At 44.2% G+C, this 10202-nt stretch overlaps 1 pseudogene; it reads right to left on the bottom strand.

Moving 5' to 3' along the window:
- Positions 1 to 4740: 4740 nt before the first annotated feature.
- On the bottom strand, positions 4741 to 8883 carry LOC119357975 (annotated as a pseudogene).
- Positions 8884 to 10202: the final 1319 nt, after the last annotated feature.

Below are 10202 nucleotides of genomic sequence, written 5' to 3'. Positions count from 1 at the left end.
GGCTTACTAGGGACATGTTGGTGTCTATGTATTCACACATGTATTACGATTTCCGGATAACACAATTATAGCATGAATAAAAGACAATTATCATGAACAAGGAAATATAATAATAATCCTTTTATTATTGCCTCTAGGGCATATTTCCAACAGACTTCATATCTCTCAACTCAGGCATTTGCTTGAAATATTAACTTCAACTCTTGGAACATCTCATGTGCTCCATGACGTTCAAAGTGTCTTTGAAGTCCCGATTCTAAGCCGTAAAGCATGGCATACTGAACTATCGAGTAGTCATTAGATCGAGCTTGCTAGACGTTCAAAACATCAGTATCTGCTCCTGCAGCAGGCCTTTCATCTAGCAGTGCATCAAGGATCGTCAAGTTTGACCCAAGTATTCCGCATGTGCAAAACTGTCTTGCACCCGTTGTAGGTGAACGTAGAGTCTATCACACCCAATCATCATGTGGTGTCTCAATACGACGAACTTTAGCAATGGTGCATACTCAGGGAGAACACTTTTACCTTGAAAATTGGTGAATGGATCATCTTATAATGCTACTGCCGTTCTAAGAAAACTAAGATGCATAAAGGATAAAATCACATGCAATCAAAATACGTGACATGATATGGCCATCATCATCTTGTGCTTTTGATCTCCATCTCCAAAGCATCGTCATGATCTCCATCGTCATCGGCTTGACACCTTGATCTCCATCGTAGAGTCATGGTCATCTCGCCAACTATTGCTTCTACAACTATTGCTAACGCATAGTGATAAAGTAAAGCAATTCCATGGCGTTTGCATCTCATACAATAAAGAGACAACCATAAGGCTCCTGCCGGTTGTCAGGTATCTTACAAAACATGATCATCTCATACAATAACATTTATCATATCATGTCTTGACCATATCACATCACAACATGCCCTGCAAAAACAAGTTAGACATCCTCTACTTTGTTGTTGCAAGTTTTACGTGGCTGCTACGGGCTTATAGCAATAATTGTTCTTACATATGCGTAAAACCACAACGGTGTTTCGTCAAGTTTACTGTTTTAATCTTCTTCAAGGACCGGCCGCAGTCAAATTTGATTCAACTAAAGTAGGAGAAACAGAGACCTGCCAGCCACCTTTATGCAAAACTAGTTGCATGTTACTCGGTGGAACCGGTCTCATGTACGTGGACATGTAAGGTTGGTCCTGGCCGCTTCATCCCACAATATCCGAATCAAAATGAGATGTTGGTCGTAAGCAGTATGACTATCACCGCCCACAACTCTTTGTGTTCTACTCGTGCATATCATCTACGCATAGACCTGGCTCAAGATGCCATTGTTGGGAATCAAACATGGAAAAACAAAAATAAATCTATACACACGCAATGATCTATCCATGGAGATGCATAGCAACAAGGAGGAGAGTGTGTCTACGTACCCTCGTAGACCGTAAGCGGAAGCGTTTCTCAACACGGTTGATGTAGTCGAACTTCCTCGCGCTTCAACCGATCAAGTACCGAACACACGGCACCTCCGCGGTCTGCACACGTTCAGCTCGGTGACGTCCCTCGCCTTCTTGATCCAGCAAGATGTCGAGGTAGTAGATGAGTTCCGTCAGCATGACGGCATGGTGATGGTGATGGAGAAGTGATCCTCGCAAGGCTTCGCCTAAGCACTACGAAAATATGAACGGGGGTGTAAACGGTGGAGGGGGGGCGCCGCACACGGCTAAACAATTGTCTGGGGTGTGCTAGGCGCCCCCCACATATATATAGGTGGGAGGGGGAGGGGAGAGGCCAGGAGGCACCGTAAGTAGGACCGAATCCTACTTGGGCTCCTCCCAAGCCGCTCGCCGCCTGCCATGTATATCGGAGGAGAGGGGGAGAGGGAAGGAAGGGGAATCTTATTCCTCTTTTTCCTTCTCCTCCTTGGCCAGCCCATTTGGGGGGAGCACCAGCCCCTTGTGGCTGGTGCTTTTCTCCTCTTGGCCCATAAGGCCCATATCTTTTTTCTCGCAAAAAAAAGGCCCATATCTTTTGTTGGGGGTGCCCGGAACCCCTTCCGGTGACCCGATAAGTACCCGGTACCCCCCGAAACACTTCTAGTGTCCGAATACTAATGTCCTATATATCAATCTTTACCTCTCAACCATTTCGAGACTCCTCGTCATGTCCGTGATCTCATCCAGGACTCCAAACAACATTCGATCACCAAATCACATAACTCATATAATACTATATCATCATCGAACGTTAAGCGTGCGGACCCTACGGGTTCGAGAACTATGTAGACATGACCGAGACACCTCTCCGTTCAATAACCAATAGCGGAACCTAGATGCCCATATTGGCTCCTACATATTCTATTAAGATCTTTATCGGTCGAACAGTTATGACAACACACATAATTCCCTTTGTCCATCCGTATGTTACTTGCACGAGATTTGATTGTCGGTATCTTCGTACCTAGTTCAATATCGTTACCGGCAAGTCTCTTTACTCGTTCCATAATACATCACCTTGTGACTAACTCCTTAGTCGTTTGCTTGCAAGCTTATGATGTGTACTACCGAGAGGGCCTAGAGAAACCTCTCTAATACTCGGAGTGACCAATCCCGATCTATGCCAACTCAACAAACACCTTCGGAGATACCTGTAGAGCATCTTTGTAATCACCCAGTTACGCTGTGATGCTTGATAGCACACAAGGCATTCTTCCGGTATCCGAGAGTTGCATAATCTAATGGTCGAAGGAATATGTATTTGACATGAAGAAAGCAATAGCAATAAAACTGAACGATCATTATGCTAAGCTAACAGATGTGTCTTGTCCATCACATCATCCTCCTAATGATGTGATCTCGTTACTAAGTGACAACTCATGTCCATGGTTAGGAAACCTTAACCATCTTTGATCAACGAGCTAGTCTAGTAGAGGCTCACTAGGGACATGGTGTTAGTTTATGTATTTACACATGTATTAAGGTTTCCGATCAATACAATTCTAGCATGAATAATAAATCTTTATCATGAATATGGAAATATAAAATAACAACTTTATTATTGCCTCCAGGGCATATTTCCCTCACTAGATGCATGTTGGATAGCGGTCGATGAGTGGAGTAAGAGTAGTAGATGTAGGCAGGAGTCGGTCTACTTGTCTCGGACATAATGTCTATATACATGATCATTTCCTTGAATATCGTCATAACTATGCGCTTTTCTATCAATTGCCCAACGGTAATTTGTTTACCCATGGTATGCTTTTTGTTCGAGAGATGAGCCTATAGTGAAAACTATGACTCCCGGGTCTACTTTTATCATACTCTCTCCATCCCAAAATTCTTGTCTTAGATTTGTCTAGATACGGATGTGTATCTAATACTAAAACATGACTTGATACATTCATATTTAGACAAATCTAAGACAAGAACTTTGGGACGGAGGGAGTATATAAAATCCAAAAATACCTTACTGTAATTTATTTACCGTATTTTATTTTATGTTTTATTTATCTTTCTATCAGTAACATATTTGATCCTTACAAATAACCGCGAAGGGGATTGACAACTACTTGATCGTGTTTGGTGCAAATATTTGTTATTTTGTGTGTAGGTCCTGTTAACGAGGTTTCATGCTGTTCTTCTACTGAATTGATGACCTTGGTTCTTAACTGAGGGAAATACTTATCTCTACTATATTGCATCATTCTCTCCTCTTCGAGAAAATCCCAACGCAGCTTACAAATAGAAACAACGTACAATCGGAGAAAAAAAGAAGACTAGTATGTTATTTATATATTTTTTTTATCGGCCATTCTATGTCCAGTCGTATATCCATTATACTAGCATTTGTTTTCCACGATATTAATCAAATTTAAGATGCATTTTGAGTGTCTTTATTAAGGAAAAAGATCATGTTATGTGAGACCATTTAGAATGCCGACGCTTACACCGGGCACTAGCATTAATTCCTAGGCCCCCCTAAAAAAGGATTAATTCCTAGGCCGTTAGTTATGGTTCGAGTTTGAATCGAGTAAATTGTCTAGAATCGATTCTAAAACGAGAAGGGAAGGGACCCGCTTTCCCCTATCTATTTGTTATCTGCGTGTAAGGGTTCTCTACGTTGATCCACAATATGGAAAGGAGTGAGAACTTGAGTGGAGTACGTGTGTCCCCTGGTGCATTGCTAATGTTCCATTTGTTTTTATGATGTTGAAGAGTAAGCGTTCAAGGATATTTTTGTGCTATATGAAAAATGCTCTGGTTAGAGTAATTACAACCACAAGTGGCAAACCGAGGGCTCTAAATGTCTATGGACACATCCAGACACATCCACAAACAATGACTGGACAACACATAAAATTTGTCCTTCACAATTGGATCATCAAACCGAAACCTTAAATCCATATTGTTCTCATGCAACGTACTTACGTGACTAAACACATGTCGTCGGACTACCAAAAATATGCAGCCTACCCTGTCAGGCTGCTCAAATTTCTTTTTTGTGAAAATATGCTACAAGGGCAGCCATTGGTGGGTTTTTTTTTGGGTGCAAAACCGTATAAAACGGCTAGGCCCTAAAATAGGGCTGCCGTTGAAGATACTCTAACAAGACGTCATCTGTAAGACTTGTACAACAGATGTAAGTTTATTTTATAGTGATAAGTTTCACACACTTTTGAGAAACAAACTGTTGTTTATCAGTTTCACGGCTATGCAATTGGGAGCGATGCTCCTACATTTGAAGAAAAAAATTGTCTGGTACTACCACAAACTGTAAACATAGCTGAGCTACGTACACTCATCGGCAAGCTCCAGGATCATATGCAAAATTTTCTTAGACATCCATCGCTCATGCACAAAAATACAGTACAAAACATGTTACATCACGAGAAAAACCAGCCTCTTCTCGTTGTGCCGCTGCTTCAAAACCCCTCCCCCCAGAAGATGTCCTGCGACCCGAACTGCAAGTCCTGCTATAAACACACACGAGACAAGGAGATGAGTCATGAGAATTGTGAAATATGCACCGGAAAACGCAGTGGTACTCGGTGCACTTACGGGGAAGATATTCGAAGGCGTTCCGAAGTCGGGGAGCCCCTGGAGCGCCTCCGCATCAAGAGGTAGGGCTTGCCCCTCAGGGTCAGGGTAGGCGGCGTCTAGGGTTCCGCCGTGTGGCAGGCGTTCATCCAGGCAAGACAGTGGTGCATCCTCCAGGGCATTCGAATGCGATGAGGTTCCAGCGAACCAAGAGGCCATATGGGAGAAACCCAGAGGTATTTTGGGGTCGGGCAACCCCTGGAGAGCGTCCAGGCCAAGAGGAAAAGGTTGCATCTCAGGGTACACGAAGTCCGGGGTTGCACCACGTGACGGGCGTTCATCCGGGCCAGATAGCGCTACATGCTCTTCCTGCCACAATCGCAGCGGTAACATGAATACCAGTGAAATGAAGGAGTTATAAGTTATAACAGTTTACAAGGTCACCTGCAAAAAAAACAGTTTACAAGGTGACAACACAATACTTGAGGGGGGTATCTTAGCAGCAGAAAAGGTAAAATGCATGTCCTATTTAAGACATGATTTGGGTTCATGGAAAGACTGGGTCACAAGCTCAAAGTTTATTGTAGTAATCAGGTAGTGAAGGAGTTTGAAGGCTTGATAATATGCAGTACTACTCTAAGTTGTTAAGCATTGATCTTTATAAGGAATTAAAAGCTTCTGATACTTTTGTGAGACTGTTGAATGCACTCTTAACATGCAGAGAAATTTTTCATGTATAGTAGGAGTATATTGTTATTTTTGTATAGTATTTTTTTTTCAAAAGGACAATAACCCCTCGGCCTCTACATCGAGTTTGTACAGTATATAGCATATGTACTACATGGACCTATAGTTGAGAATAAACTATTCAAAGGGTGGGATCCTAGTATTGCAAGGCATTGTTTCAGGGGCTCCCAATAATTCATCCACAGATCAGTATTGTTGATCCTTAATCTATAATTCTACAAGCCAAAGTATTTTATAACATGGTCCATAAAGTTAGACAAAAGCTTTCACAAAGTTGATGACAGTTTTATTGGTCAATGAAGATTTACCTGATTCTTCTCGGTTCTGGATGGGCTACTGTTTGGGGGACGAGGCTGCGGAGGGTATGTCATTGGGGTTGTAGGATCGATTTTCCCAGCAAATGGATCGGATTCTTCATTAACAAGGCACATTACAGACTGCTCATCTTTCTTTGACTGATAAAAGACTTTGGAAACAACAAGCTCCCCGTGCTTTTCATCTTGATCTACCCCAAGGTGATACTGATGCATCGTCCAATTAGTTTTTGTACGCGAGGTGATACCGTCTTTCCTAGAACGCATCATAAGAACCAATATTTTCTTCCACCCTTTTATGACACCGTTATTATCTAAGATTTTTTTGGATTTTCCAGTTTTGTGCCATCTGAAATGCACATCACAAACAACATGGTCACTGTTGCTAATCTTGCGACGTTTGCGCTGGCCAACATCGTATGCATTTGATACTTTGTGGAAGAAATGGTTGTTTCTCCCATCCATCTTGATACCTACAGGGGTATATGAGTTAACTAACCAAGAATTACTCTGAATAGTCTGAGCTAGCTATTTAATTTAGAAGGCCATGATAATAACAAGTCTAAAATAAGAAACATGTACCAGGGAGATTTTCAGGATGTGTATAGCAGATTCCTTCAGCCTCCTCTGTGGTTGGAATAAAATCATCTATTAGGTCATGGGACGGTGCCCTACCAACCTTTCCTTCTAAATGTTCAAGCAGTTCGAGACCAGTTGGATCAAATTTAACACCTGCGGGGAGTCCTGGCCACTGTGATAAGACCTGCAATGCAAAGCATGAAGTGCAACCACAAGATTCCAAGAAATCATGAGATTTTTAATGGTTGGAAACTAGAAGAGAACCGAGAATAAAAGTAAATGCAACTGTCATGTTAAATAGTTAATGGTACTTACATCAATGTGGTATTTGCAGTTTGGGCACTCAATCTGGCTAGGCGGGGGATGAGTTGGGTTTCTTATCACCGCAACAATTGTCGTGACCAATGAACTGATGAATCTGTGAGATAAATCTATTTTAGTAATCATCTTTTGATGCCTAACAGATAACAAATTTAATCAACAAAACATAATAAATGTAGCAACTAAGCTAAATGGATACATATGAGATAACTTTTACACAAACAGGCATCTATCTCAATTCTAGGTTCAATCATAGGATATTAACATAGGATATTAACTGACATAAACATATTTAAAGGGAAACGCTAATGCTCTGTCGGCTGATCGCGTGGAGAGTTCCGCCACCCGCGCAACTGTTGGATCGCCTTGATCCATGCGCTGTCACGCATGCTCGCACACAGCCCGTTTATTTCCCTTGCCTACCACGTACCACTTTACTTCATCTTGCAACAACAGCGGCATTGCAAACCATAGCGGCGAACGACGACTGCAACTTAGACAAGCTTTTGCAACATCAGCTCTGTTGCAAAAATACTGCAACAAAACCTCTGTTGCAAAAAAAAAAATCTACGACAAGAACTCTGTTGCAAAAAAGTCCCACGACACAACCTATGTTGCAAGAAATATATCTGCAACATAACCTTTGTTGTAAATGTTTCTGCAACAAGACCTTTGTTGCGAAGTAGGGGGAGACTTTGAGCCACTGGATTGTGCCACATCCAACGACTCGTGAGGCGGCAGATCTTTTTAAAAGATCCGCGGGCCAACGCGTAGCTGCCCCCATATTTAAAGCCAACAAATCAAGGATAGTCATGTTCACTAACTCGGAGAAAAATCATAGGAATGAAGATATAATTAATTATGTACTAATTATGATAAATTTGATAGATTAGCACTTGTTTGCAAATCTTTTGCCTTGCATTGCTATTTTCAACGTATTTAGCCAGAGACAAAAATATAAATTCAATTGCATTGTTATGTTTCAGAAGAAAGAGGAGAGTAACGCAGAGCAAGCCCATTGATCTGCACAGCCAATGATTTAAACAACAAGCAACATATCGAATGATGATCAGGTTGGCAGAGTGTCACCGACAGTTTGCAGCGAGCAGCAGTGGAATCTATGGCGCTCCCATTAAACCTGCAGCAAACAGAAACCTGAATAAGTTAAATCCTGAATCAGCAAACATTAAACAGCGAGGCTAAGCAGAAGAGTTGTGAATAAGTTTTCACTGGCAGATAGAGATGGAGGGCCCAACAGTTAACATGTTCGAGGTGGCACACAGAAACGTCGACCATCAGGACTGAACTCTGCACCTGCACACGATCCAAAGGCACAAATCTGCAATTTCTCTACCCCTCGTCTTACTCCTTGGCCGCTACCACGGCCCAGAGCTTGTAATAACAGAAGCATCTTCGCTGCGACCAGAGCAGTCTCCACTAAACAGAACAGAGCAAAACGGAACAGAAGCCTTGTCTGCTTCCTCCTCCACGACCACCTCAAGCAGATCGTGATCAGTCTCCACTAGAGCGGGACGGAACAGAACTCTTGTGTTCCGCTGCTACCACGGCTGCTGCTTCCTCCTCCACCACCACCTCAAGCAGATCGACCGTGAAATCCCTGCACCACCGCCGCTGCAGCAACGAGCAGAACAGGGCCGGATTCACGACGGCGGCGCGGAGGCGCTACCCTTCTCTGCTTCCGACTTTTTTTTCCCCGAGAACTTCACTGCTTCCTTCGAGAGGAAGGCCCCTCCTCCGCCATCGCAGTCCCAAAAAGAAAAAAACCGCACCGCCACTGCAACGACGAGGGAAACCTGGCCGGAATCACGTCGGCGGCGTCACGGTACTGGGCTGCTCTGCTCTCCGACGATCTCGCACTCATCTCTCCGTCAGACTGACGACATCTCCTCTGCCACGCGCTCAAGCTAAGGTTATCAGCACCCGGGCTCCAAAACCACGCGCCGGAATCCACCACTCGCCGATCAATCGCGACGCCCCTCCGGATGAACCCGAAACCCAGCCCCCTCAAGACACAGATAATACCCCCAGACTGCGTGCGTGAGAGGATAAAACAAACAAGATCCAGAGCAGCAGCAGCAGTAAAAAAAAGAAAGAAAGAAGGACAGAGAGGCCGAGCCGAGAGTTGGAGATCAGAAACAGAGCCCGACGCGGCGTACTTACGCTGCCGATGCCATGGCGGGCGCACGGCTGCGCCGCGACGGCGGGATTGGGGATGGTGGTGAGAAACTTGAGAGCGGAACGGTGAGCGAGAACCGAGAAGAGAGGAGTGTGCGAGGAGGAGCACGGGGGGAAGTGTCCGAGCCTGCGGTGTGCGCGGCACTAAATAGGCGACGGCTGAGAAGACGCGGACCGGGACCACCGGCGCCTGTGGGAAATGTTTTGTCCACTGCAGCAAGCAAACCCCCCCTGCTCTGTAGGCTCGGGAGGGCTGGGAGCTCCTGGGTTCGGTCGCTCCGCGGGAAACTGGGCTTGGACGTCGACTTGGTTTGCCATGGGTGTCTTTGCTTATTATTCTTTTCAACGAGAGGGAAACTCTGTGAGAAGCCTTTTGCGATCAGTACTTTTTTGCCTAATACTCTAAGAAATAGCAGTATGCTTTTTTTGACAGGCTAAAAAAGAGTAGTACTTTTTGCACTACAAGGGAGTGTTTTCATGACAAGAGAGGATTATCTATCTCTTGGTAAGCAAGGGAAGTGAGTTATACCATGGAATAAAAACAAGACTTTGTCCAATTCCCTCAAAAGTGGTCCATCCATACTACTTCATTCCAAAAAGAAGTTGCGAAAACTGCGTGCGCCGCGCCGTCGCTACACGTGGAGGACCGAATGGGCGGGGCGAGGTTCGGGAGTAACGTGCGCGTCTTTAGGATCGAGGAGCAGGAAGACCGAAGCGGGTGCTATTTTTAGCAGTATATAAATGCATCCTGAAACGGACGCATGAGTGTCTTCTTTTGCGTAATTCGCGTGGAACGTTTCATGCTTTAGGGATAAGTATTCAGTCCAAACCTGAGTTTCCATCCTCTTAGTGACAGTGATTTGTGCGGAGAGGCTCTGTAACGCTTAATGCGACTTTGCCGATAACCCCCTCAAGTGGTCGAGGCAGTGTGCTTGCAAAGTCTGATCTCACTTCGCCGCGACAAAAATCCAAATTCCGTTGTTGTTGTGTCCATGTGCCACTACT

Source organism: Triticum dicoccoides, chromosome 2A (assembly GCF_002162155.2).
Source record: "Triticum dicoccoides isolate Atlit2015 ecotype Zavitan chromosome 2A, WEW_v2.0, whole genome shotgun sequence".
Taxonomy (NCBI): Eukaryota; Viridiplantae; Streptophyta; class Magnoliopsida; order Poales; family Poaceae; genus Triticum; species Triticum dicoccoides.
This window is presented reverse-complemented; position numbering and strand designations above follow the sequence as displayed.